Source organism: Lacerta agilis, chromosome 8, assembly GCF_009819535.1.
Source record: "Lacerta agilis isolate rLacAgi1 chromosome 8, rLacAgi1.pri, whole genome shotgun sequence".
In the NCBI taxonomy this organism is placed as follows: Eukaryota; Metazoa; Chordata; class Lepidosauria; order Squamata; family Lacertidae; genus Lacerta; species Lacerta agilis.
Window position 1 is genome coordinate 14,429,888 of NC_046319.1, and position 27,138 is coordinate 14,457,025.

General features: G+C 42.1%; 1 protein-coding gene across 1 annotated transcript in view; it reads left to right on the top strand.

Annotated features, from left to right (window-relative positions):
• The first annotated feature begins 4,200 nt into the window (after positions 1–4,200).
• RERE (arginine-glutamic acid dipeptide repeats) overlaps positions 4,201–27,138 on the top strand; it is a 342,723-nt gene continuing 319,785 nt past the window's right edge. The window contains exon 1 of the mRNA XM_033156259.1: positions 4,201–4,309. The gene's annotated coding sequence lies outside the window, so the exon portion shown is untranslated. The remainder of the gene's footprint in view (positions 4,310–27,138) is intronic.

A 27,138-nucleotide genomic window follows, 5' to 3' on the forward strand; every position in this document is an offset into this window, starting at 1 on the left:
GAACAACGTACAGCCAGACGTGAAAATGAACGGTTGCAAAAACAACAAATGCGTTTTCAAGCTTCACAACTACGACGTTCCAAACATAGAAACTCCGTAACACGACAAAAACAAATAGGAGATTTAATTCAACAACAACAACCTACTCTTCAACTACCCAATTACACTCGCCTTGCATTTCATTACAACCCTACTGATGATTACAGCTTACACAAACATGTTCACATTGGCACAATGACTGACATGTGCCCTTATTGCAACGCTATGAAATTTAAAGGAGAAACAACAGGAATGTGCTGTGCGCTGGAAAAATTATACTGCCACAACTTGGAATAACACCAGAACCATCATCATGCTAAGAAATATCAACCAACCAAAACTTTGCAATGGAACACGGCTTACAGTAAAAAGACTATTCCTCAACGTCATAGAAGCAACAATCTTGACAGGCGCATTCAAGGGTGAAAATGTCCTCATCCCACGCATTCCTATAATTCCTACAGAAATACCATTTCAATTTTGGAGATTACAGTTCCCTATTCGATTAGCGTTTGCCATGACAATCAACAAATCTCAAGGACAATCTTTGAAATTCTGTGGATTGGACCTACAGACAAATTGCTTCTTACATGGACAACTGTATGTTGCATGTTCGAGAGTTGGAAAAGCAGAAAATCTCCATATCTTAACAAACAACGGAAAAACAAAAAACATTGTCTACCAACAAGTATTATAATATTCTACAAAGTACTACCTTAAACTGTCTCTATCCTTTCTTCAAAATCTCTATCAAAAAGTATTGGAAAATTATTAAACTTTGAAACATCAACTACCTTAATCCTTTCTTCCTAATTTCACACACATAGCCACAGCAACGTGTGGCCAGGCCAGCTAGTATCTTTATAAAATCCCTGTTGAGATAAAACAAGTGCCCACAACCGAATACACTTTTGTCTTATTAGATGTTTCCAAAATGAAACCTTGCCATCAGTGTATATTTTGTATGGTTTTTGTTTGTTTGTTTGTTTTTGTTTCTTAATTGAAGGCTCTACAGGGCAGAAGAGCACTCCTCAAGCATCATTGTGTGGAAACATCAATTGAAACAGGATCAGAACAAATGCAAAACAGTGCCCCTAACTTGGACAGCCACTCCAGAAGGATACCATGGCTGGTGGTACTGAAAGCCGCTGTGAGGTTGAGAATTAACAGGGACACATTTCCCCTGTCTCTCTCCCAGTGGAGGTTATCATACAGGGCGACCACCCCAGAGCCATTCACCTTGACATGGATGTTGAGGTCTCCCAGAACCAGCAGTCCTCTGAGACCAAGGTGAAATCTACACACATATAAAAAAAACCCACTGTGAAAATGCTTTTTATATATATAAAAGAAGTTTTGAAAAATACATTGAATTTGCCATAGCTCACCGTCGCCATCTAGTCTCACATTTGTATATTGCATTTTACAACACACTTAAAACGTTTTATTTGAAGCTGTGTAGCTGAGTCCCAGTGTCAGCTCAGGTCCAGGGTGGTAAACCAGCAGATTCCCTCAAATGTTCCAATTGCCCAACGGCAGGGATTCATGCTCTGTATCCCCACCCAAAATGAGCAGGGAGCCTGGAGAAAGAGAGAGATGGGATCTCTATAGATCACAGCAACTTCCCCTCACTGACACTCAAGTCAGCCATGATGCTGCACAGAGTACCCATGTGGGCGTAGCTGGGTGTGGCGAACTCTGCCTGGCTCACCCACCCAGGTCTCAAGCCATAAGGACCAGATCAACCTCCTGGTCCAGAATCTGATCGTGGATGAGGGAGGTCTTACTCCAAGCAGATCTGGCATTCAGCAATAAATAAAATCAACAATAGCCTGTTCCATATATCCCTTAGAGTAGCACGCAGTTAATATATGGATGATGTCCATGCCAATAACCAACACATGGTGAACATGTTGCATTCATTTTATGTTGTGAACTGCCCCCTGATATTTGGATGAATAATAATAACAATAATTTTAAATCAAAATAATTTTTTTTAAAAATCCTTCCAGTACCACCTTAGAGACCAACTAAGTTTGTTCTTGGTATGAGCTTGGTATCTGAAGAAGTGTGCATGCACATGAAAGCTCATACCAAGAACAAACTTAGTTGGTCTCTAAGGTGCTACTGGAAAGATATTTTAAATTTTTAAATTTTGTTTTGACTATGGCAGACCAACACGGCTACCTACCTGTAATAATTTTATTATTTATACCTTGCCCATCTGGCTAGAGTTTCCCCATGAAAGGCAGTATACACAGGGCCGGATTTAGTTTTGATGAGGCCCTAAGCTACTGAAGGTAATGGGGCCCTTTATATGTCCAGCTGTCCTTTGTCAACAACAAATTGTCGCTGGTTTTTTTGTGTTGAATATATGCTACAGTATATGGCAATTTATGGATCTAATAGGTCCATAATAGGACCTAGGTATCTAAAGACATTTGCACATAACAAATAAGAGCCTAAACAACACAAAACATTTTATGTACGTTTTATTTTTTGGTTTTTTTATCTTATATTTTTTCCCTTTATTTTTTTGGGGGGCCCCAAGAGATTGGGGCCCTAAGCTACAGCTTGTTTAGCTTATACAGTAGTACTCGGTGTTACGCACACCCCATGTTGCGGACATTCGTGTTGCGAACGCCCGCAACCCGGAAGTGTTTCTGAAGCGTGTGCAACCCGCGTGCAACCTGCACACAACCCCCGGATGTGCAGAAGCGTTCTGCGCACTTTGCGCATGTGCACAAATGCTCAAATCGCGCTACTTCCGGGTGTTTTTTTGTGTGTGTGTGCGTTCGTGATATGCACGCTCACGTTACGTATTGTGACCCGGAACGGATCATGTGCGTAACCTGGGGTATCACTGTACGTAAATCCGGCACTGATTACACATGTAATAAATTATTATGATGACATTTCATGTTTATATGGCGGGATAATGAAAATTCTTATGATAAGGACTCCAACATACCATTTTTAAATACAGTAATATGCTAATTAATAGAATTTACATAAGGGAGATATAAAGAAATTCAGCTAGATAACTTCAATTAAAAGAAGGGGAGGGGGAAAACATCCACAACCACACACTTTGAAGATACAAAAATACATGAGGGGAAACTGCGTGTATTTGTAGGCGAAGGGAGGGGGAGGGGAGTAGCGCCCCCCCCAGCTCAGCGCGCCAACCGTCGAGGGCGCGAGGACGAATCCCCGCCCCCGGCCTCCCGCCTTGTCCAATCCCAATCGCGCTCCCTTCCTACTCACTCAAACATACATACATATACACTCTCCCTCTCTCTCTCTCACACACACTCTTTTTTAAATCACTTCCATCCTATGCCCTGATTGGTCGCGGCTTCTTTGCCGGGGTCATGAGGTCCCTCCTCCTCCTCCCCCACCGCACACATCTATATACACACACGCACATTCATAGACAGGCACACACCGGGTCCAGCAGCCAATGAGGAGGCGCGATACTGGTATGTGGCGCTGGCCTGTCTGGGGGTGGTTGCTGGGTGTCTCTTTGGTTGTGTGAGGAAGAGGAGGAGGAGGAGGAGAAGGAAGGAGAGAGAGAGAGAGAGAAAGGAAGAGGAAAAGAGAGGAGTTCACACTGCTGCTATTATTGCTTATCTCTCTCTCTCTCTCCCTTCACCCTCTTTTGCATATATATTTCCCCACAGAAGGAAAAGAGGAGGGTGTGCATTGAGCTGGCTGGATTATCTCTTCCTTCCCCCTCCTCAGTATTCACCCATCTTCCTCCTTCAGCCCCACTGGCTTCCTCCTGCTCCTATTGCACGACCCCCGAACCCTCTCTCAATCCCTCTTTCTTTCCCCTCCCCCGCCCACCCCCACTGAGCACATTGCCTCCTTCCACAACAGTCTCGGGCCCCCTCCTCAATCTTTGGGCCTCTTCCGCCTCCCCTAAAAAAAACCCCAAACCCTCAAGAATCTGACTCCATAAGCATCAGAGAATCCAACTGAGTTAGTCTCCCACCCCTCCCCCTCCCCTGCTTCCATTCATAATAGAAACCCATCACCACATCTCTTGCTTTTCCGCCACAATCTCGTCCTTTTATTCCCCCCCCCCGTGGGGGCTTTCCCAGAAACTCAAATTCTCAGCAACACACATATTTTAGCCCTGACCCTTCCACAGCTCTCCCCTCCTCATCTTCTTCCCCTGCTTCTTTTAGACTTTCCTTGGGATCTACCCATTGTCCCACAACCCCACCACCAAAAAGAATCTACTGATGGTGTGATCTGTGAGGTGAAGGTGAGTAAGGAAGTTCTATTTGAATTGCTTTTTGCTTTTTTTATTTATTTCCTTCCCCGTGGTTTGTGCAGGAAGTGATATGGGGTAGGTGGGAAATTGGAAGGTTTTTTTGTGTATGTGTGTATTTTGGTTGGGGTGTGCTTAAAAGGCCCCTTTAAACACCTGGTGGTTTCACATGTAGCTCAAAAAGATTTCGGTAGAGAACTGGAGATTTTGTAGTTAGAAGCTGATTCTGCCCCACCCCCAGCTACTCCATGAAGTGTTTTGAGAAACTGGGTTTTTGTGTATGTGCATGTTATGAATCGGAATGAGTGTTGAATTCTTCAGATGCCTCTTGAATGGATATTGGGAGTCCATGTGGATGCAATTCAAAAAGAGGTTGAAACTGGTGATTTGTAATATTTGCTTTCTTCCTGTCACTGCTGATATCTAGTTAGATTAATTCTTTGTTTTACCAGTCACTGATTGGAGACCCCCCCCCCCCCAAATAAAGGATAACTTTGTCTTCTATGCACATTTTAAATAGATGTAAGATTTGTAGAAGATTTGGGGGTGGGAAGAGACCATTCTCTGTACAATATGAAAACATATCAACTTAAGTGGTTTCCCCCTTCCCTTTTTTAGTACAGCTTGTGTGTGAAGTGTTTTAGTTGATAATCATTCCCAGTGTTATAATCTCTCTCTCTCTCTCTGTGTGTGTGTGTGTGTGTTTTTGTGTGACAAACCCTCCCAAATGGATTATTAGGAAAGAGTAAGCTGTGCCCCATTTTGTGAATGAATTGTGTGGAGACCTTTGGTTGCATTAAAAGAAGATTGTATCAATGTGTTTAATCACAGCCTCTCTGAGATACTTGCCTTTGACTTGCACAGCCACATATATGTTCACCCCTCTTTTTAAGATTTGGAAGATATTTGGGAACAGAGGTGTGGGAGGGGAGAGAGCAGAAGCTAAACTCCTTTAAACTATAACAGTTGGTGAAGTTGGCTGTAAGAAAACAAAATGATTCATTCATTCATTCCTTCCTTCATTCAAGCATGTGGTTGAGTTTGGTTTATTTTTGAATACTGTTTTGCTGTTGCTTTTAATTTAGTGACTGACTTTGCTTGTGAACAGCTTTATTTCTGGGTTTTATAGTACCATGTCATTTTACAAAAAAAGTGTATATGTGTGTATGTGTTTATATATCTATCCCCTTTTGTGGTTTGTTTGTGTGCCTAGTTTCTGATCCATTCTGCTGCTGTAAAGTGAAACTCCAGTCAATAGTATTCATTACTACATAAGTGATATAAACATTTGGCCTCTGTTTATTACAAATGTATGTCAAGATTTAGAATGCCTTTGTTTTTTTCCAATTAATAAATATATCTGAAATGTCATGTTCCACAACAAGCAAGAAATTGTGAGTGTTTTTTACTCTTGTTGCTAACACTTAATTTAACTCTTAACTGTTGCCACAGCTAGGTGCTAAATACATTCAATAGCACCCCATTTGGGGTGCTTTTATGTGTGTAGACTGCTTTCATAGGATGTGGGGAGCCTGAAGACTGGGGTAAGGGAAGTACAGTTACTGGGTGTGGGTGTGTGTGTGGAATCTGATTTTAAAAAGTGATTGACTTCTTTTGGTTTTGTTCCTGGAGCATGTACTATAATTTATTTGCCAGGATCAGTTTCTTTCGTTTTAATGATTTCTTCTTGTGGATGGTGAGCTGCTATGCTAATCTATTAGTTAGTGAGGACTGAAGGAAAGAGAGAGAGAGACCCACACAATGCCTAGGGTGGGATCTTATTGTTCGCTTTCTCTCATAGTTTGAGCCATGCTTGCCTACAGAGAAATAAAGCATTTCCCCCCTCTTATTCTCTCTCCCCCCCTTGCTTTTTTAGCTGGGAAGCATTACTCCATTACTTCTGCCTTTACAAGGTTAGAGAGAGGCCATCCAAGGTGAATGGAAGAAAAGCCAACATCCACCTAAAGCTCCTTCTTTCTTTTTTTCTCTTCCCTTTTCTTAGACTTAGCTTCTCCTGCTGTTCCTGTGTGTGAGTGAATTTCAAAGGTGATAACAGTAAACTCTAGAGGTTGTAGCCAGTGTTAAGTCAGCCAAAGAGCAGAGGCATTGAAATTGATGGGCATGACTATCTTAGGACCATACATTTCAGTGAGTTTGCTTTGAGTAGAACTCAGTTGGATACAATCCTAAGCTTCCAGTTTACATAGAGTGGTCTCCCCTTCCTCCCCCAAAGAAAATTGCCAGAGCTTTCCCAAGTAACAATGTACGTATTCATTCCTCTTTATTCCTGAATGTAGGACCTTATGTCCACAAGGCAGGTGTGTTTTGTTCTGCATGCAGAAATTATCAGTTTCAGTTCCTGGCTCTTTCCAGTTGAGAGACTCAGGTAGCAGGTGTCAGGAAAGCCCTTTCTTTGCCTCAGATCCTGGAGAGCTGCTGCCAGTCAGAGCAGGCAGTACTGATTTTGATAAAGAGAGTCTGACAGCTGCTCATTTTTCAGAAACTAGCCAGGTGCTAGGCATGTTTTGCGACTGGTGTGGGTCCAATTGCCAGTCCAATTGCCACCTGGGGAGATCTCTAGATGCCAGGTTGGCGACTGGGGAAAGCAAAATGTCACATAGAGAAGGATCTGAAATATTTTCCTTGAATATCAAATTTGTTTTATTCTGGATTGTTTTATTTGATGTTTTGATGTGTTGTAAACTGCTTTGAGATTTGTTTACAAAAATATGAAGTGGTATAGAGATGATGATGATGATGAAAATAATAATAATCATCCCACTGCAACCCCCCCCCAAACCACACACTTAGAAATTCCATTGTGGCAACTGCAACCCACATTTAAGTTTCCATTTGTCAATTAGATTATATATCTGAGTTTCTAACACTGGCAGGAGTAACCAATAACTCTACAAGGTATGTTTGTATATGGATCACTCTGTGGCAGAGGTGGGCTGACCTGAGTCTTGTGTGGTATTCCAGTACACCAATCTAATTTTCTATGAGTGTATTTTAAATTTACAAAACAAGAGTGCTTAGGATCCCTTCTCAATTAAGGCATCACTAGTCTGTGTTAAAGGGACTCGGGTGGCGCTGTGGTCTAAACCACAGAGCCTAGGGCAGGGGTCTGCAACCTTTAAGACAAAAAGAGCCACTTGGACCCATTTCCAAAGGGAGAAAAAAAACCTGGGAGCCGCAAAACCATTGCGACATTTAAAACAAATATAACACTGCATATATTGTTTCTTATGTTAATGCTATATATACAGGATCGTGCAGTCAGCTGCTATAGCTGCTATATCAATGAAAAATATGAGCATGTCTGATCTGTGACTTTTGATGGCTAGTCCCAGTTATTATTCTCTAATGAGGGGAGAGAGATGCACCCCATATGGTCCCAAATGCATGTATGCTTTGCTGCTTTTGATGCCCCAAATACAAAACCCTCTCGTATTCTGAGCAAGCTTGGGCTTGCTCTCCTGGGTGTTGAATGAAGTCAAGGTGTGCATGTAGGGGTGTGTGTGTGTGTGTTTGTTTTGAATCAAATAAAGGGGGTGTTGAATAAACTCAGGGGGTGTGTATGTGTGTTGAATCAAGTCAAGGTGTGTGCGTGTGTGTACGGGGGTGTATGGGTGTTCTCCCAGGCTCCCTTTAAAAAAACGGGGATAAGCCGCTCTGAAGGGGCACCATGCACCCCTTCACAACGGCTCATCCCCGCTTGCTTTGAATGGAGCTGGGGAGGAGGGGTGAGCTTTCACCCCTGTCCCCAGCTCCCTTCAAAGCAAGCGGGATGAGCACAGGGCGTGGGGTGGTGGAGAAAGCAGCATCCCGGCTGCTTTCTCCACCACCCCGCGCCCAGCCGCCGATCCCAAAAGCCTGCTTTTGAGATCGGCGGGAGGGCGCAGAGTGGAGAAAGCAGCCGGGATGCAGCTCTCTCCACCCTGCGCCCAGCCGCGGATCCCATTTTGGGATCGGCACACAGGGCCAGGGGTGGAGAGAGCTGCATCCCGGCTGCTTTCTCCACCCCGCGCCCTGCTGCCGATCCCAAAAGCCTGCTTTTGAGATCGGCGGGAGGGCGCAGAGTGGAGAAAGCAGCCGGGATGCAGCTCTCTCCACCCTGCGCCCAGCCGCGGATCCCATTTTGGGATCGGCACACAGGGCCAGGGGTGGAGAGAGCTGCATCCCGGCTGCTTTCTCCACCCCGCGCCCTGCTGCCGATCCCAAAAGCCTGCTTTTGAGATCGGCGCGAGGGCGCAGAGTGGAGAAAGCAGCCGGGATGCAGCTCTCTCCACCCTGCGCCCAGCCGCGGATCCCATTTTGGGATCGGCACACAGGGCCAGGGGTGGAGAGAGCTGCATCCCGGCTGCTTTCTCCACCCCGCGCCCTGCTGCCGATCCCAAAAGCCTGCTTTTGAGATCGGCGCGAGGGCGCAGAGTGGAGAAAGCAGCCGGGATGCAGCTCTCTCCACCCTGCGCCCAGCCGCGGATCCCATTTTGGGATCGGCACACAGGGCCAGGGGTGGAGAGAGCTGCATCCCGGCTGCTTTCTCCACCCCGCGCCCTGCTGCCGATCCCAAAAGCCTGCTTTTGAGATCGGCGCGTGGGCGCAGAGTGGAGAAAGCAGCCGGGATGCAGCTCTCTCCACCCTGCGCCCAGCCGCGGATCCCATTTTGGGATCGGCACACAGGGCCAGGGGTGGAGAGAGCTGCATCCCGGCTGCTTTCTCCACCCCGCGCCCTGCTGCCGATCCCAAAAGCCTGCTTTTGAGATCGGCGCGAGGGCGCAGAGTGGAGAAAGCAGCCGGGATGCAGCTCTCTCCACCCTGCGCCCAGCCGCGGATCCCATTTTGGGATCGGCACACAGGGCGAGGGGTGGAGAGAGCTGCATCCCGGCTGCTTTCTCCACCCCGCGCCCTGCTGCCGATCCCAAAAGCCAGGCAGGGGGGCGCAGGCGGGCCACAGGCGCAGCGCCCCCCACCATTTCCCCGCCCCGGAGCCGCGGCAAAGCTCTAAAAGAGCCACATGCGGCTCCGGAGCCGCGCCTTCCCGACCCCCGGCCTAGGGCTTGCCGATCAGAAGGTTGGCGGTTCAAATCCCCGCGACAGGGTGAGCTCCCGTTGCTCGGTCCCTGCTCCTGCCAACCTAGCAGTTCGAAAGCAAGTCAAAGTGCAAGTAGAAAAATAGGTACCGCTCTGGCGGGAAGGTAAACAGCGTTTCTGTTCGCTGCTCTGGTTCGCCAGAAGCAGCTCAGTCATGCTGGCCACATGACCTGGAAGCTGTACGCTGCTCCCTCGGTCAATAAAGCAAGATGAGTGCCGCAACCCCAGAGTCCCCAGAGTCATTCACGACAGGACCTAATGGTCAGGGGTCCCTTTACCTTTACCTTTAGTCTGTGTTAAATTATCTGCGAGCACACTCTTGCTTGTGAAAAATGTAGGCGGTCCCATGCTGGATCAGACCAGGGATTCCAGCAGGCCATGGTAGTCTACCAGAAGCTGTCTGGGGATCCAACTGTGAGCTGTCTTCTACTTTCTGCCATCCCCTTGTGTATAACCTCCCCCCCCCCCCAATCTCTCAACAATGAAGAGGGTGGTTGTCTGCTTAAGGTAGCGTTTTGTGTCCTGCACTTCTTAACCTCCAAGCGTTCCTGGCATCCTTCAAATGTAAGTTGTTCCTTCTAAAGCCCTTGGCAATGGATAACAAATATTAACTAATCTCTTTGTAATGAAATTCCATCTATGCTTCTCTAGTAACCAGATTCCTTTGGCTTCAAGTTCATAACCCTCCTTGTTTTCTGTTGTATATCTTTCTCTTTTTCATGCCTTGCTTTTATGCCAACAGTTATTTCATAGGGATGCCATTATAAGACATAGTCTGGCCAAGAAATAGGTCAGTGGTGGAACATATGAGTTTTCACTGGGACTTGACTTGTGGTGGGAGGAATTTGTAATAATGAGCTTCGACAAGACCCTGCTCTTAATTATTAATTTAACTCTCTGTGTCTGCTAGCTTTTCCAGCTAATTGCAGAGCCTGGACTCCTGAGTTGTATCTTCCAACGGTGTAAGCCCCCAAGGGCAGAAGAAATGCCTTGCTGGATTGGACAAAAGGACCATTTATTCTAGGAGTGGGCAACATGTGGCTCTCCAGATGTTATTGAACTCAAGCTCCCATTAGTCCTAGTTAGCATGGCCAATGGTCAGGGATGAAGAGAGTTGTAGTCCTGCCAGATGTTTCTCAGAAAAGGGCATGGAAGGAATGGCTTTTCTTTGTTGGTTTCCAGCATCTGGATTTCTGGGTATATATATTACATGCTAACATGGACACATTTAGCTATTGTGGTTAATAGCCCTTGAGGGACAGGAATGTGTATAAAATGTAACAGACTGTCCTCTGCATCAAATAAAACAAAACGCATTACCCACAGGGGATGTGACAGAGAACAGGTTCATCCCATACATTTAAAGCACATCCAATGTACATTTAAAGTACATGACTTACCCCCAAAGAACACTGGAAACTGTAGTTTTCCCCTCATAGAGCAACAATTCCAGCAACCTTAACAAACTACAGTTCCCAGAATTCCTTGGGGGAGGTCATTTGCTTTAAATATTCAACATATATTTAAGTGTATGGTGTTTTAAATGTTTGGTGTGGGTTTGCTCCAAGTAAGTGGCACTGCTAGAATAACAAGAGAACAATCCTCTCCTCCATTAAATACCACCCTCCATGCATCTTCCTTAGGAGGCAAAGCTCCTATTCAAGCTTGCATAGTGGCCCCTCTGTTCACAAAATGAGAACTGATGGAAGATGCCAGAGCAGGCACGACACTTGGGTGCTGTTCTGAAATCACTGAGTTTGTTCTATTACTAAGGATGCTGACATTCTTATTATTGATTGACCATTCTCGAAACAATCTAAAGCCATATTGTCATTTTACAGACCTGATGGAGGTTAAGCCACTTGCCTCAGTGTAAGGTCTTGTCAAGTACAATAGGCAGGGAAAAAGGAGATTACCGGTATGTCTGCCACCCTGAGTGCCGTGGAGAAAAAGCAGTGTGCATGTGTCATAAAGGCTGTTTGTAATACAGACAGCATACATACGTAATAAACGACACAGATAAATTCAATCATCTTTGGAATGTGGGTTGGCCTCCCCAATTTCTCTTGACTCGCTCCAGTTTCTCTGTGTGCTTCAGTCACCAATACTGCTGGTTTTGTTTTCAAAAGAGGTCTTAGCTCTTTCCTCCCTTTATTTGTACAAAGACTTGTTTTCCCCTATGGGGTTGATGTCTCTGGAGTTTCAAAACATACTGTGGGTTTCATTTGGTCTGTTCCATCATATATATGGATGAGGAGGCATGCATTGAAAAACTTTGTGAATCTCCTGCTATAGTAAAAATATTGGGCATGGGTGTCAGACTAATTGCCATGGCAAGCTCCTTGTGCTGTGTGTCACCTCTGGTAAATTGGAAAGAATCACTAGATGTTCCGAGGTGATAAAGTGAAATTAAAACAAATCTGAGTTAAAAATGAGTTTGAATGAAAACGAGCCAGGAAAGGAGGTGTATAATGCAACCTAAATTGACCTGGATTCTGTTTATCTTTAATTCACCTCGCCCACAGAATACAAATTAGTCTATTCTCATTATGTATGCATACATCCATTTACACTAATGGGAGTTTATTTTTGAGGTAGGGTGCAGTGGCAGAACTGCGGCTTGGCATTCTTATTTGTGGCTTTAAATCAATGAACACAATATCTGCCTGTAATATTATTTTGGCCAAAGAAAGTGTCTGGAATTACTCTTATTGTTTGCAAGAAGAAGACTCAACATTTTCTGGACCGATAGTCAGAATGGATAATGAAGATGCTCAAATGGAAATGGGAGTAAATTCTAGAGCCCCTCCCTGGTCAGTGATGTTTTCACAAGACCCCTGTTTAGATCCGAGCAAGAGGGTTATTCTATATCAAGTGATCCAACTTTTTTACCTCATGTCATCCAATTTTCTTAATATTTTGTACACTTGTTGAATTATCAAAACTAAGTTTAAATCTAAAATTTTAATTATTTCTCTCACCCCTTTGTGAATTATGAGGGTTTGAAAAAATTGACAATTTCGGCCTTGCTGGACTACACAAAAACCTTAAAAGCTCAGCTAGAATTGAGAGATTAAAAATACCAATCTAAAACATCAATCCCTTCTGAACTTCATGAGAATTAATATGATATGTCACATGATGGACTTAATTTAAAATTTAAATTTGGACTTCCAGTGTGAGCGCCATTCCGAGCAGTCGGGAGCTGTCTCGGCTCCGAGACAGCTCCGGTGTCTTCGGGGATTGGAGCTACCGCAACCGCGCTGCGGGCTCCGTTAAACCGCGGGAAGAGCGTCCCGCGGTCCTGGGTTTCTAGCGGGTGCCAGAAGTCCCGACCCTGCTCTCAAGCAACCCTTGTAAAAGGGAGGCTTGAGTGAGCGGGGCTCTGGGACGGCGCTGAAGAAGCCACCTCTAACCGAAGGCATGAAGCAGCGGCAACTGCTGGATTTGAGCGCTCCACTTTTCCTCAATTTGGATCTAAAACAAGGACTCTGTAAGTATGGAGCTTAATTTGTACCTAAAAGGCTAAAATTTGGCTTACGGAAAGAGATTTAAAATGAGGAAGTCCGTCTCTCTCTGACAGCGGCAAGATCAAAGTAACGTCAATGGAGCTGGAGCCGCTTAAGACTTGCTTTAAAGGTTTACGCTGATTTTGTATACTTTAGAAAACCCTGTTTTCTAAAACAGGGATTGGGACCTTGATTGATTTCTTCTTGTGGATTACAAAGTAAAAGAGAGACACCGTTAACCCCCTGGCCAAGGAGCCTGGGTCAGACAGGGAATGGCGGCTGTGGACAGGCTGGTGCAGCTGGAAAAATACTGAGACCCTATCACTTCCTGCCTACTCAAATTCCACGGTCTCCCTAGACTCAACAATGACACCAATCCAGGAAAGACTTTTGTTTGAATTACAACTACTTCAGCAGAACGTTATAGAAAAGTTTACCCAGATTGGAGCTACTTTGAAAAACTGTTCTATATATCCACTCGATAGAAAGGATGGAAAGAATGCTGATCCAGTGGAATTTATTGAAGAGGAATATGCACAAGCTGGTAAACAAGAAAGGCTTCCCTGGCGTGAGAGGTGGGGAGCCCTCAGTGTGGACAGTACAATGAACTCCTGGGGTGGCAGCCCAGAGGTTCTAGAACAACAATCATGGAAAATGCAACAAGAAGTTGAGAGTGGAGGAAAGATACTTTGTGATAAACTTATTGCAACTACTTATCAAGAAGATTGCTACATTCTGGTGAAGAGGAAGCTATATCTGAAGGAAAGAACAGAAGGAAAAGAAGTAAAACTGAACACGAATGAAATAATAGTAGAAGGAGATCCTGGACTGGTGGAATGCTGGGGGGGGGGGAGAGACTGCTGGAGGATGGGAAAGGTAAAGGGAAGGGTGATCATGGACAGGAGAGGGGTGGGGTAAAGTATGAATTACTGGGGAATGAATGGCTGACCACGGCACTCCAACACCAGAGGGAAAACGGACTATGAGAATGGAAGAAATATTTAGGTATTGGTTAAAATGTGTTGTTTTTTTAATATATTTGAATTTGGAATCAGTGGAAATATAGGCCACAGCATAACAAAGTTAAGTGAAGAGAGGATAAAAGAGGTTGAGATGTGTAATTAGATGTTTTATTTGATAAAAGCAAGATTTAAGATTGGAGATAGGTTGATAAGAATAAGATTTAAGGTTTAAGATATATTGATTATAATTGTAAGATTAAGATTAGATGAAGAAAGTAGATTTTACAATGTTACAAAGTTACTAAAGAAGATTAGAAATGAACGCAAAAGAGAGGATGTGAGGAAGTCCCAAGATTAGGATTATAAAGAAGATAAGGATGAGGAATTAATTGTTTTGTTTGTGTGTAGTTTGTGTAGTGTTTGTATTTTGTGTATTTTTATTTTGAAAATCCAATAAATTCTTATTAAAAAAACATGATTTAAAATTTCCAAAAAATGTATTGATTATTTAATATTTTAAAGAGCTACCTGCAAATTTTCATCTTGGGATCTCAATGAGATCACATTTAAAATAAATATTTTGTATTAGTTTTATTCATATTTAAATCAAATCCCGCCAATTTCCCGAATTCTGTAATTCTTTCCAAGGCTTGGGGTATATTTTCCAATGGTTCTTTCACCGTGATTATAACATCGTCCACAAATGCTTTAGTTTTATAGATACTTTTGCCAATCCTAATTCCCTTAATTTTTTCATCATTTCTTATATTTTCCAATAAGAATTCAAGAATCAAGATAAATAATAGCAGAGAAAGGGGACACCCCTGTCTGGTACCCCTATGTATTCCTAGCTCATCAGATATCTCATTATTTTTATAAGCTTGGCTCTTTGCCATCTATAAATTGAATCTATACCATTGAATAATTTCCGCCCAAGCCCTAATGATGTTATTGTCTTTTAAAGAAATACCCAAGATACCTTGTCAAATGCTTTTTCCGCATCAAGAAATAAAAATGCCGCTCTTTTATCAGTTTTGCCATTCAGATATTCTAATAAATCTATCGCATTCCTCAAATTATTATGGATATATCTATTTGGTAAAAAGCCTGATTGATCCTTATTTATTAATTTATTAATTTCTTCATAATTCTTTTCAACTGATTGGCTATAATTTCTGCGAATAATTTGTAATCACTGTTTAACATGGAGATTGGCCTGAAATTTTTAACTTGATTATTATCTACACCTCGTTTTGGAATAATGGAAATATATGCCTCTTCCCAAGATTTCGGAATATTCCCTTCCTCACAAATTTTATTCGTTAATAACTTCAAGGGTTCTGCTAATATTTTAACAATTGTTTTATAATATATGGCTGGCAGTCCATCAGTTCCAGGGGATTTTCCTACTTTGGCTCTTTTAATTGCTCCTTGTACCTCCAACAATGAAATTGGTTCATTTAAGAATTCCATTTTCCTCATCTATTTTAGGCATTTTTGTCTTTTTAAAATAATTTTCTATAGCCAAATGGCTGGGATTTTCAGATTTATATAATTTTGTGTAAATTTTTACAAAGGAATCTGAAATTTCTTTGGGGTCTTCAATCACTTTACCATCCTCTATTGGTTTACCAATTGTTCTTTCTTTTCTTTTTCTTTTTTAATTGCCAAGCCAGGTATCTCTAGGTATCCGGGGAAGAAATTGACCAGTTACAGAGGGAGGTGGGGTTGAAATTGGTGAATAAAACAAAATATCTAGGCATTTGGATCACTAATAATACAAATAATCTATTTAAGGATAATTATACAAAAACATGGAATGAAATTTTAAAAAATTGGAGGTTTGGAATAGATTAAAACTATCTTTATTAGGAAAAATTGCGGCCATTAAAATGAACGTCCTCCCTAAAATGTTATTCTTATTTCAAATGTTACCAATTCTAGGAACAGGGTCTGGACATTTCAAATTTATACCATGATACTACTTGTTTTCTGTGGCTGAAGGAGTGGATTACACTAGAAAATCATGATTTATTAGATTTGGAGGGCCACGAAAATAAGTTTGGATGGCATGCCTATTTGGGGGAAGATAAGGTGAAGGTGCATAAAGGATTTAACACCCATATTATTAAAAAAATCCCTATTGAGAGTCTGGGAAAAGCACAAAAATCTTCTCGAACCCAAAACACCCAGATGGCTGTCACCCATTGAAATTATTACAGTGAAGAAGGTAAATTCGGAAGGTAACTCGGGGAAGTATAAAGACTTATTAAAGGAAAAAGAAGGGAAGCTTAGGTTGAAGAAATATGAAGATATCAAACAATATTTGACAGGGTGGATGCAATACCATCAAATAAACAGTAAGTTTAATAAGGACAGGACACAAAAATGCTTCCTGGTTGAACCTTCTTTATTGGAATTACATTTATTACAAAATAATAAAATAATTTCTAAAATGTATAATCTATTGCTTGAATGGGAAGTTAAAGATGAAATGGTGAAGGAGACAATGATTAATTGGGCAACTGATTTGGGGAAAACTATACAGTTTCACTATTGTGAAAAACTGTGGAAGGAACATTGGAAATTTATGGCTTCAGAGGGGATTAAAGAAAATATGATAAAAATGTTCTATAAATTGTATATCACTCTGGTTAAATTACATAAAATGTATAAAACTAAAGATAATATATGTTGGAGGTGCGGAAAGGAGACAGGGACATTCATACATATGTGGTGGCACTGTGGGAAAATCAAATTTTCTGGAATCAGGTTTTTGAAAAAAAAAAAAGAAATATAATATTAAGAAAAATCCAGAAGCCTTTCTATTAGGGATACTGGATGAAGGAATTAAGAAAGAGGATGAGAAACTCTTTCTATATGCAATCACAGCAGCAAGAATATTAATTGCTATGCATTGGAAAAAACAAGAGATTCCAAATATTTGAGAGTGGCAAGAGAAATTATTTAGTTATTTAGATTTGGCCAAATTAACAGAATTAATTAGAGGAAGTAGCAATCAGAAATTTTGTCAAAGCTGGGAAAAATTTGGTGCCCCACTTTAAAGACCTGGATCCATATCTAGTAATCCGTACTGATATACAAGAAAGAATGATATATGATATATTAATTTTACTATATATATTGGTTTAGTGGTAAAGGAAAGCAGAAATGAAATGATTTAATGAATTAACCCGAGAGGATGACAAGTGGAAGTCTAAAAAGTCTAAAATGTGGATAGAAATGGGTGTTGAATGTATGTATGTGGTTTGTTTTGTTTCATTTATTAGTTTTATTTTTTCGTTTGATAGAGTGATAGAAGTAATGAGTGGTTTTTTATTTGTTTTGTTGTATTATGTGATATTTTTGTTGTATTTGGTTATGTTTTATTTGCTTGTTTTTGATGTTTTGATAATTTTCAATAAAGATTCTGTTAAATTGAAAAATAAAAATAAAATAAATCTAGTCTGCAAAAAAATAATAATTGTAAATACCTGTCTGTCTTATTGGGTTCTGTTTCTTGAATTGTTGTAATGTTCATGAAATGAAGTACTAACAAGAATTCTTTCAAAGTGTTAATTCTGTCACGTGATAGCAAGCTATCACTTGGCTTTGGAACACATTTTTAAAATAAAAGCCTAACTAGCTTTTCAGATACCTTTTAATTGAATAACTTTCTAAAGAAATGTCTGAAGTAACAGATATTATAGTTTGGTCTTGTTTATTCTATTACCGGTATATTTTACTCCAAGAATACCCATTTATCCAAAATAGAACCCAATAAGGCAGACCTGTATTAGGCAGACCTTAGAAATATTAAATAATCAATACATTGATTGATTTGACCTGTATTAGGCAGACCTTAGAAATATTAAATAATCAATACATTAATTTTTTTAATCACTTTTTAAATTTTTCAGTTTTGAAACTTAAATTTAGAATTTAAAGTAAGTAACACTGGCTATACTTTTAGGGCCCAACAGAGGAAGCTGTCTTATATGAAGTTATAGGTAGGTAGCCGTTTTAGTCTGCCATAGTCGAAACAAACAAACAAAAAATATTCCTTCCAGTGGCACCTTAGAGACCAACTAAGTTTGTTCTTGGTATGAGCTTTCGTGTGCTCATCTTTTTTTTAATTTTTTTTTTAAAAAATACAAATCTTTATTAAACTTCAAAAACATACATTCCAAATTTAAAATCATTACACACATACAATAAAATAAAAGTTGACTTCATATTGACTATCTTTAAATATACAACATTTTTATGCTTCGTTCTTCTTTCCAACTTTATCTCATATACTCTTTTTTGCCTTGAGTATTCAATTAAAGCATCCCACCAATTCTGTTAATATTTTTTCTTTTCCCAAATATAGCTCTAAATACCTCCATTCTTCCTTTAGCTTCTGCTTAGGTATGTTCCTAATTGCTCCTGTCATTTTTGCCAACTTTGTGAATTCTACTAACTTTATGTGCCAATCATTAATTTGAGGTACTCTTTCTCTCTTCCAATTTTGTGCTATGATTGTCTTTGCAGCTGCACAGGCGTATAAGAAGATGTTTTTCCTTCCCTCTGGTATTTCTTTGGGAATTATACTCAGCAGGAAGTTCTCTGGTCTTTTCTCAAATGTTACTTTCAATATCTTTTTTCAATTTTTCATATACCTCATTCCAAAAATTTTGTATCTTCCTGCATCTCCACCAACTATGATGGTAAGTACCCACTTCATTTGTGTGCTCATATCTGAAGAAGTGTGCATGCACACAAAAGCTCATACCAAGAACAAACTTAGTTGGTCTTAGGTGCCACTGGAAGGAATTCTATTTTATTTCATATGGAGTCAGTGTAATGTGCCCTGACTGGCAGCAGCTCTACAGGTTTCCAGACAGGAGCCGCTCCCAGCCGTACCTGGAGATGCTGGGGAATTGAACTTGGGACCTTCTGCATGCAAGGCTGATAGTCTACCACTGAGCTATCGCCCTTCCGCAAGTCATGCTTGGCCTTGATAGGATCTAATCTGCAGTTGCCACAGAATCTGTACTGAAGTGTTTGGGTTCTTGTCTCTGATATCTTTCTGAGCTTTGGAGGCATTGAATTGCTTTCAGATGACCAGCATGGGGTTAGGGTTGTGCCCTTGCCACATTTCCTTCCTAAGTCTGATGGAGAATGGGGTGGCTCCTGGCCCTTTGGCACAGAGCTTTGGCAGTATTTGTCAGAGGCAAGAGGGATGCTGGCTATGGAGGTGAATTTGTGCATCTTTGACCTGACTCATCAACCTGATTCTGTGCATGTTGAGACACAGAAGGTGGGCTCCTTAATTCCCTCTCACTCAGTGCAAATAGTGATGACTTTGGCCTTCCTCTTTGTTTATTCACCTTTGTTTTCATTCCCACATCCTTGTGTTTTGACTCCTTCAGAAGATTGAGCAATGAAGCTGCATAAAAGGTGAGGGCTCTGCCCAAGCATTTGTTGCCATTCCCAATAGTAAGGAGGACTTAAGAAGCCATTTGTGCATCTGGAGGCTAATAGCAATGAGCTATTCTGGGCATTGTGGGGAAGGAGATGCAGTCCTCATGCTATCAGTCCCCTATATACTTAGAAGAAGAAGAAGAAGAGTTTGGATTTGATATCCCGCTTTATCACTACCCGAAGGAGTCTCAAAGCGGCTAACATTCTCCTTTCCCTTCCTCCCCCACAACAAACACTCTGTGAGGTGAGGGGGGCTAAGAGACTAGCCCAAGGTCACCCAGCAGCTGCATGTGGAGGAGCAGAGACTTGAACCAGGTTCACCAGATTACGAGTCTATCTCTCTTAACCACTATACCACACTGGCCCCCTTACTTACAAAATCGACTCTTCTCTATTTTGCTTTTATAGAGGACAATGTGGCCTGAGCTTGTGTTGTCTAGTACCCTGGTTATTTCCTCCCTTGTTCTGTTGTTGATTAGCTGTTCTGAAATTGTACTTAAGAGTATATGGTGTTTTGCTGCATCAAATGCAGGTTTTTTATTTTTGTGGGGTGGGGGCTTGGACCTCAGACAACCTCTGAAATATTGCCTTGACACAGTGTGCCATGTGAAGTTGTGGAAGCTTCACTTTTGCAGGAGAGCCTGCTCTGGTTTTTTTTTATGATACGACTTTGCTCAGCCCAGAGGTAACATGCTGAAAGTGAGCAACTGGCATGGGAGATGAGAAATAACTATTTTGAAAGCTGAAGGAGGCAGCCAAGGGAGGACAGTGGCTGCCAACAGGCTTGGTACAGTACTACATACAGTATGTCACTCTAAGCAGCAGAAGCCAGTACCATGTCAGAAGCACAGGTCAGCTTTACCAAATATCTGAAGCTGCCATCTGTGAAGTTGGAGCATCAGTGCATCTTAACTCAGGATTGATTCCTCAACCTGGTTCCCCAGGTGTTTCCCCATCACCTACTGCCCGGCATCTGATAACAGTGGTGGAAACCTTGGGCCAAATGTAGCCCTCTCTCTGCCTGGCTGTCCAGAATCTCCTCTGGTTGTGCTGCAACCCAGCCCTCAGCTCCTCTCCCCAGTCCTCACAAGACTTGCTCCTTGCTGTTTTGCCTGGCTGGAATTCATCCTTGAATGGTCATAATGCCTCTTGCTTGGTGAACAAAGGATAGACGTCTATGTGCAAACTGCTGAATTTTTGTGTGTCTGGGATGTAGCGTACTGGACAGAGGTAAGTATTGCATCCATTGCTCTGACCACATTTGCCCTTGGCCCCACTAGTGTACAGCCTCTGGAAGGTACTCCAGGAGGGAATGTGGTCCTTCAGCTGAAACAGAGCAGGAGTTGGGAACCTACCGGTACCCTACAGCCCCTTTCCAGATAACTTCAGATCTTCCCTGCTTGCACGCTCTTGAAGTTTAAACAGACTCTCTTTATCTCTTGGCAGGGAAAGGTTGAAAATGACTTCTAAATGTAATCTTGATGACCTGCGTTCTCTGTGTTCCTGCAGAGGTCACCTAAGTGAATCTTTTTTCCTTTTTGAAAAACCTTTAGGAAATGGAGTTGATTTAGTATTATGAGATTTAAACCAAATCAGTTGTTATACTTTTTTGGCAAGGGGGCAATGGAAAACACCTGGCTCCTTTTTTTTGGCTTTGAAATATCTAGAATGGGGGTATTTCTTTTCTAGCCAGTGGGAGGAACAATACTGCAAGATGGTAAATTCAGCTTTTCGCCCCTTTGCCTTTTTTCATTTATAAATGCCGTTTCTGAACTGCTTGAAGCCTTTAGCCCTCTTCTCCCCACTCCCTGCTTCCCTTTCTCTCTGTGTGGTTCTTAGGGTTTCCCATTTGGCAACAAGGTTCCCCTTTGATCTTTTGCTTTAAAAACAAAAAGAAGATGAAAAGAACAAACACTTAAATTTGTTTTCAAAAACACCATAGGATATTGGTGTCTTTGTTCTAAAGGGGATGTCTTGACAGCTTGGAGGTTTTTCTGAGCTTTGACACTCTGCTTTTTTGGTATAGGTTGATGCTCTCATTTGATTGGCAGTTTGTCTCTGGAAAATGGCCAGCTACAATCTGTGCTACACACAGATATATAATTTATTTGTGGTAGTGAATCTTTTATTTTTTCTTTAGAGCAAAATAAATTTGTTAGAGTGAGGATTTGGGAGGCACCAAGGGCTCAGATGGGATGTGGGTGGCGCTGTGGTCTAAACCACAGAGCCTAGGCCTTGCTGATCAAAAGGTTGGTGGTTCGAATCCCTGCGATGGGGTGAGCTCCTGTTGTTTGGTCCCAGCTCCTGCCCACCTAGCAGTTCGAAAGCACATCAAGTGCAAGTAGATAAATAGGTACCGCTTTGGCGAGAAGGTAAATGGCATTTCCATGCGCTGCTCTGGTTTGCCAGAAGCGGTTTAGTCATGCCGGCCACATGACCCGGAAGCTGTCTGTGGACAAATGCTGGCTCCCTCGGCCTATAGAGTGAGATGAGCGCGCAACCCCAGAGTCGTCCGCGACTGGACCTAACGATCAGGGGTACCTTTACCTTTTTAAGGGCTCAGATACGAAATGAGAATCCCAAGATGTGGGGGTTTACTTTTGGGTGGGTGGGGGGAGATGGGGAGTGTTAGCAAATGCATGTGGAATTCTTCTTGTGGTTCCCATGTGAGTTAAAGGCAGCATTCTTTGTTTCTAAAACAAACCACATTCGAAACTGGTTTTGCCACAATCCAAAGTGCTTTTAATAGCGTTCTTTGCACTGGTGAGCCAGCAGGTATAAAAGCAAGTCTGGAATGTCAAGGTGTGGACACAATACAGTGCTAATATTTGCTGTATGTGGAGAACTCAGGATTTGATTGACATGTTTTAAACCCAGTTGCTTGAGTCTTCCTGAAGATCATGCCTTCATAGTTTTATTAGCTTCTACTCAAAAAGAAGGTGGCTAGCATGCATTACTCCAGTTAAGATTTTAATTCTCAAATCTTCTAGGGAGAGCTTGTTTCTTTCTACATAACCTGAAGGAGGGGAGCCTTAACTTCCATGGGACCAGATTGCAGAGGGATAGCTGTGTTAGTTTGTTGCAGCAAAAATTAAGAAGACTTGTAACAGAATCACTGTGGCATAAATTCTTGTGGGCCAGGGCTAACTCCAGTACAGGTAAATGCTTCTTCTTCAAACATTTATTAGGCATTTTTGCAGATAAAACTGCGGGGGGGGGGGGGAAATCACGTACAAAAACCTTAAAGTGTATATAAAAAGGCAAGAGTCGAATACACATGCTGATTACCGGTATATGTAAATCTGGAATTTCTTCCTGTTAAGCTACTCCTTGCGGGACTGCTGCCAAAAATTCGGCTACTCCCGCAGTTACCCTTTGGTCAATATCCGACAAACAGAATCCAACGCTTCCACCGTGCAGCGGTTTCAAACCACCCAGGAGGGGGGGGGGCAGCACACGTTCACACAGCATATTATGCAGTGGGCAATAGAAGAGGATGTGCTCTACAGTATCCGGGACCTTCAGGGAGCATCTACAGTATCTCTTGTTTCTAGGAATGTTCCGGTATCTACCCCTGACAAATGTTTTGGAGTGGGAAAAAGCTCTTCCTTCGTTTTTTATGATGCCTTTAATAATCTTGTTGTTGTTGTTGTTGTTGTTGCCTGCCTTTTTTCTTGACAAACACTCAAAGTGGCTTATAGCTAAAATAGAAGCAGCTAAAAGCACAGAAAAAGGCAATCATTAAAACCTACATGTGCTGTATTGGAACCCATCTTGGAGGCATTCCTTCTTGTGTAACAGAACAAGGGGGGAGCTGCTTCTAAGAAACAGCTTGGCTTTTCACGTTTTTTGTGTGGGCTCTTCTATGATTACTTTTTTTAAAGAAAAAAAGTTCTTCCCAGTTAGTTGGGGAACCATTTTCATGTCATCTAACTGAGCAGTCCTAATTCATATTGTGCATGTGTTAAAATCTGGCAAAGAGGCTTTTGAAGCTAATGCTCCAAGCTTCGGTATCTAGTTTGCTTGTAGCTTAGCAGTCTTCTGTACATTTTAAATTCACTGTAGTTTTAGGCCCTAAGCAGCTTGTTAAAAATGTTGTTAATTCAAACTATGTGGGAAGCTCCTGTATTAGAAATTAAGACCTTTTTATATAGGCTCTCTCTCTATTCTGTGAATTCTGCAGTTTCCCCTTCCTACTTGAAAATAAATGGTATTTCTGATTTGCTTCTTGCATTGTGTTCTTTCCTGTTTTTCCTCCCCCCTCACTTTAGTTTTTTTTATATATAAAAAAGGTATTTGTCTCACATCACCCTTTTCATTTTAAATTAAAATGCTTTCTCTTTGCTGCTTTGACACTACCATTTCTTCTTATTGTTTCTTTGTATGCCTGATGTTTTTCCTGTGCCTAGCTTTTTTTTTTACCTTGTTGCTTTGATTTGCAGTTTTTCATTAAAATGCTTCTTCTGTGCATTTAACCAGATTTTTCTGTTCGCTCAGCATTTGGAGAGGATCAGAAGGTGATGCGGGAGCGAAAGCTGACGGGTGCAAGGCAGCCTTAGTGCTCAGATGCTGCCGTGCTTTTAAGTCCCTAGAATGCAAGCTTTGCCTGAACTGCAGAGGTGGCTATTTTCACAGTGCAATTGGCAGCTTTCTTGAGGGTATGTCTCTGCAGGACATTTCCCTACTTTGGATTTGGTGTTGTGGCACACAGCTGGGGTTTCTGGAGTTGTAGGGGAATGTGTGGCACTGGGATTTGTATCTACCACCCATGCCAGTCCAGCAGAATCCATTGTTTGCTGTTGATTCAGCTGGGAGTTCAGGGGAAGGTCAGTAGGCATGTGGCATGACTGGGGTGGATGGGGGGGGGCGTGTGCTCTATTTGGACCAGATGTAGAATGTTGACTTGCTTCTCTCTTCATAAGAGTAGCCAATGCCTTCCATATTGTTTAGCATTGTCTTTCCAATAGTTTCCAATGGTTTAGAACAAAAAAATAAGAGACAATCTAATAACTGGTGTTGTGGGATGCACACATTCAACTAAGACTCAATAGTGAAATATATTTGAATATCTAAAAGTGTGACAGTGATTGTGAATTGGCTTTTTTCTTGTTTAGCAATGTAATTAACTTTTAGGAAACTTTCTCTCACCTTACCTTTGATATCTATGCTACTGAATTACTTCTACAGCTTTAATTCTAGAGAAAATGTGCTAATTTAAACATTATCAGTACAGTAGTACTATAACTGTTTTAACAATATGTTAAAGGTAAGTAAAAATTTATCAGTTTAAGAGTAAGACCCATAAGTAGTAGCAGTTGCCAGGGCATTACCACATTCACCTCTACATAGTTCCAGCCTGATAGAAAACATTGTGATATATTGAAATATTGCGGTGATATATTGTGAAATTGAAAACCAGATATCTCCCAGCTCTAGTTGCCATGCTCTAGCAGAGAGGCATCCTGACTGGCTGCTATTAGGGCTGGAGTCACTATATGTTTTGTCTTCCATTTCTAATGCTTGCCATGTCCTAACTGGGAAACATAAATTCATTCCCTCCTCCTGTTTCCTGCTTAAACTCTGAAAGGCAGTACTGTCTGATTCTCCCATCAGCCATGGGATCAGAGGCCAATGGGAGGCTGTTCTCCATTTATTCTAGGGAAGAACATCATGGCAATGGGGAGACCAAGCTGGTCTTTTCCATTGGCCAAAGGAGCAGCAGCTGCAGGAAGCTTGCTTCTTCCTTTCCCCTGCCCTGCCCTGGCAGAAAGAGCATTTATGAGAACGCTTTGCCCTCTCAATCTCTTGTCCTTTTAGATTGTAAATTTGAAGGCAGAAGCGAACTTAAGCCTATCTGGCCTTTATTTTTTGCATTGAAGAGCAGGGTACAAATACTTTAAATAATAAATGAATAAATACTTGAATGCTGCTCAGCCATAGGTGTTGCTTGTGACTCTGGATCATCTCTCTTAGTGTGGAGGTGACCCCTGACTTCCTGATGGTGAATTGCATCTGGATTGCTCTTAGCTGTTTTGGTAACCTTGGACTCTCTGGCTCTGACCCCTTACTTCAGTGCCAGATGGTAGCTTGAACTCTGGTTTTCAGCAGCTATCATTTTTCTCCTTGAGTTTTCACAGATGACTCAGCCTAACATGTACGTTGTTGACCATTACTATGGAAGTGTCCATGATATACAGCTAAGCTGTGCTTCCTAAACTGAAAATATTTGTGTGGGTGTGGTGCAATCGTTGCTTAAAATGTTGTATCCTTTTAGAGAGGCCTGTTTCCTAGTGTTACATGGAGTGGGGTGGGAAGTGTGTGGGTGGAATGTCCACAATCTGGTATATTGCACTGATGTGTGTTCATGTCCAGCTTGCAGGTTTCATCTGGTCAGCCACTGTGAGAACAGGATGCTCTGAAAGATGTGGCTTTGACCTGATGCAGCAGACTTGTTCTTATTGTAACCACCAGTTGTTAATGTTGGATTGTGTCTTTTTTGTCTTCCTTTATCAGTTTGGTTCTTAATTGCTCTGATTTAGTAAGGAATGACTCTGCACTCCTATTGAAAGCATGATAAAGGAAGGTTGATGGCTGTCACACATCCCATAGGTTTACCTAGGTGACTCTGCATAGCTGAAATCTTGAGAGATGTGTTCACTAGGATTAAACTTCCTTGGGATATTTGTGTGTGTGGCCCTCAGGTGGGAGTTGCTCTGCAAATAGGTCTTTCACATCTTGGAAGTGCTTGGCAATGAAAGCTGTGTACAGATAGGCACCGCATGTGTAAGTGAAATCGCATAAAGTGGGAACACCATTGAAAAAGCCTACAAACGCCCTCTAAACCTCTGGAAACCCTTGAAAACCCCTTTTAAAAACCCCAGCAGCACTTAATAGACTGGCATGAATGGTGGCTCTCAGTCTTCTTCATCACTGGAGGACAATGTGGAAACAACAACAAGCAGGGTAGACCGGTACCTCAAAGTGCTTGGCTGTGGGTCAGATTCACTTGCTGTTTATGGTGTCTTGCAGAGGAACATGGTGATGGACAGCTGGCACTTTTGTTTCTTCAGCTGGTCAGGGTATGCTTGGGCAGCCTCCTGGTCTGCGGCTGCACCTTCACCATTGGTGTGTATGTTCTTCAAACTGAAGCGACGTTGATTGGGATAAGCTGGCAGTTCATGTCATCTAGCCGCAGGTTCAGTGTCTTATGTGCCTCCACCAGGGCCTTGTCCCACACGTGGCTGGTGACCTTCACAGTTATAGGTGTACTCGCTATCACTGCTGACTGGATTTGCTTCGCCTGTATCTGGACTCATTCCTGCAATACTTCTGTGCCACAGCACACATAGTCATGTCATCTTGTAAACAGTCCAGCAATCCAATTTTTCCTCCAGCATGGGCAACACTCACTACTTCTTGGGTTTCTCAGCACCTGAAGAAGATGTTGATACCTTGCGTTTAGGTGCCATCTCAAAAAAATTCTCCAAAAAACTTAACTCCTCCTTCCCAAACTCCTCCAAACTCTGCCAAAAATTCTGCAGATTCCACCACAATCGCTCCCTCCAAGCCTCCTTGCTCGAACTCTCCACAGGTCTCAAAGATTGGTGCAAGGGCTCCTGGGATTGCAAAATGTTGTTTTTGTGATCTTTTAGTGCCATTTTTGTCCCTTTTCATGCCACTTCCAGGTTTGCCACAATGTGTGCAGTCGCGTATGCCTTGAACACATGTAAATGCGGAGTTGCCTGTTTATTTTATCCTGCTTTGTTCTAGAATAAAGTTGTCACCC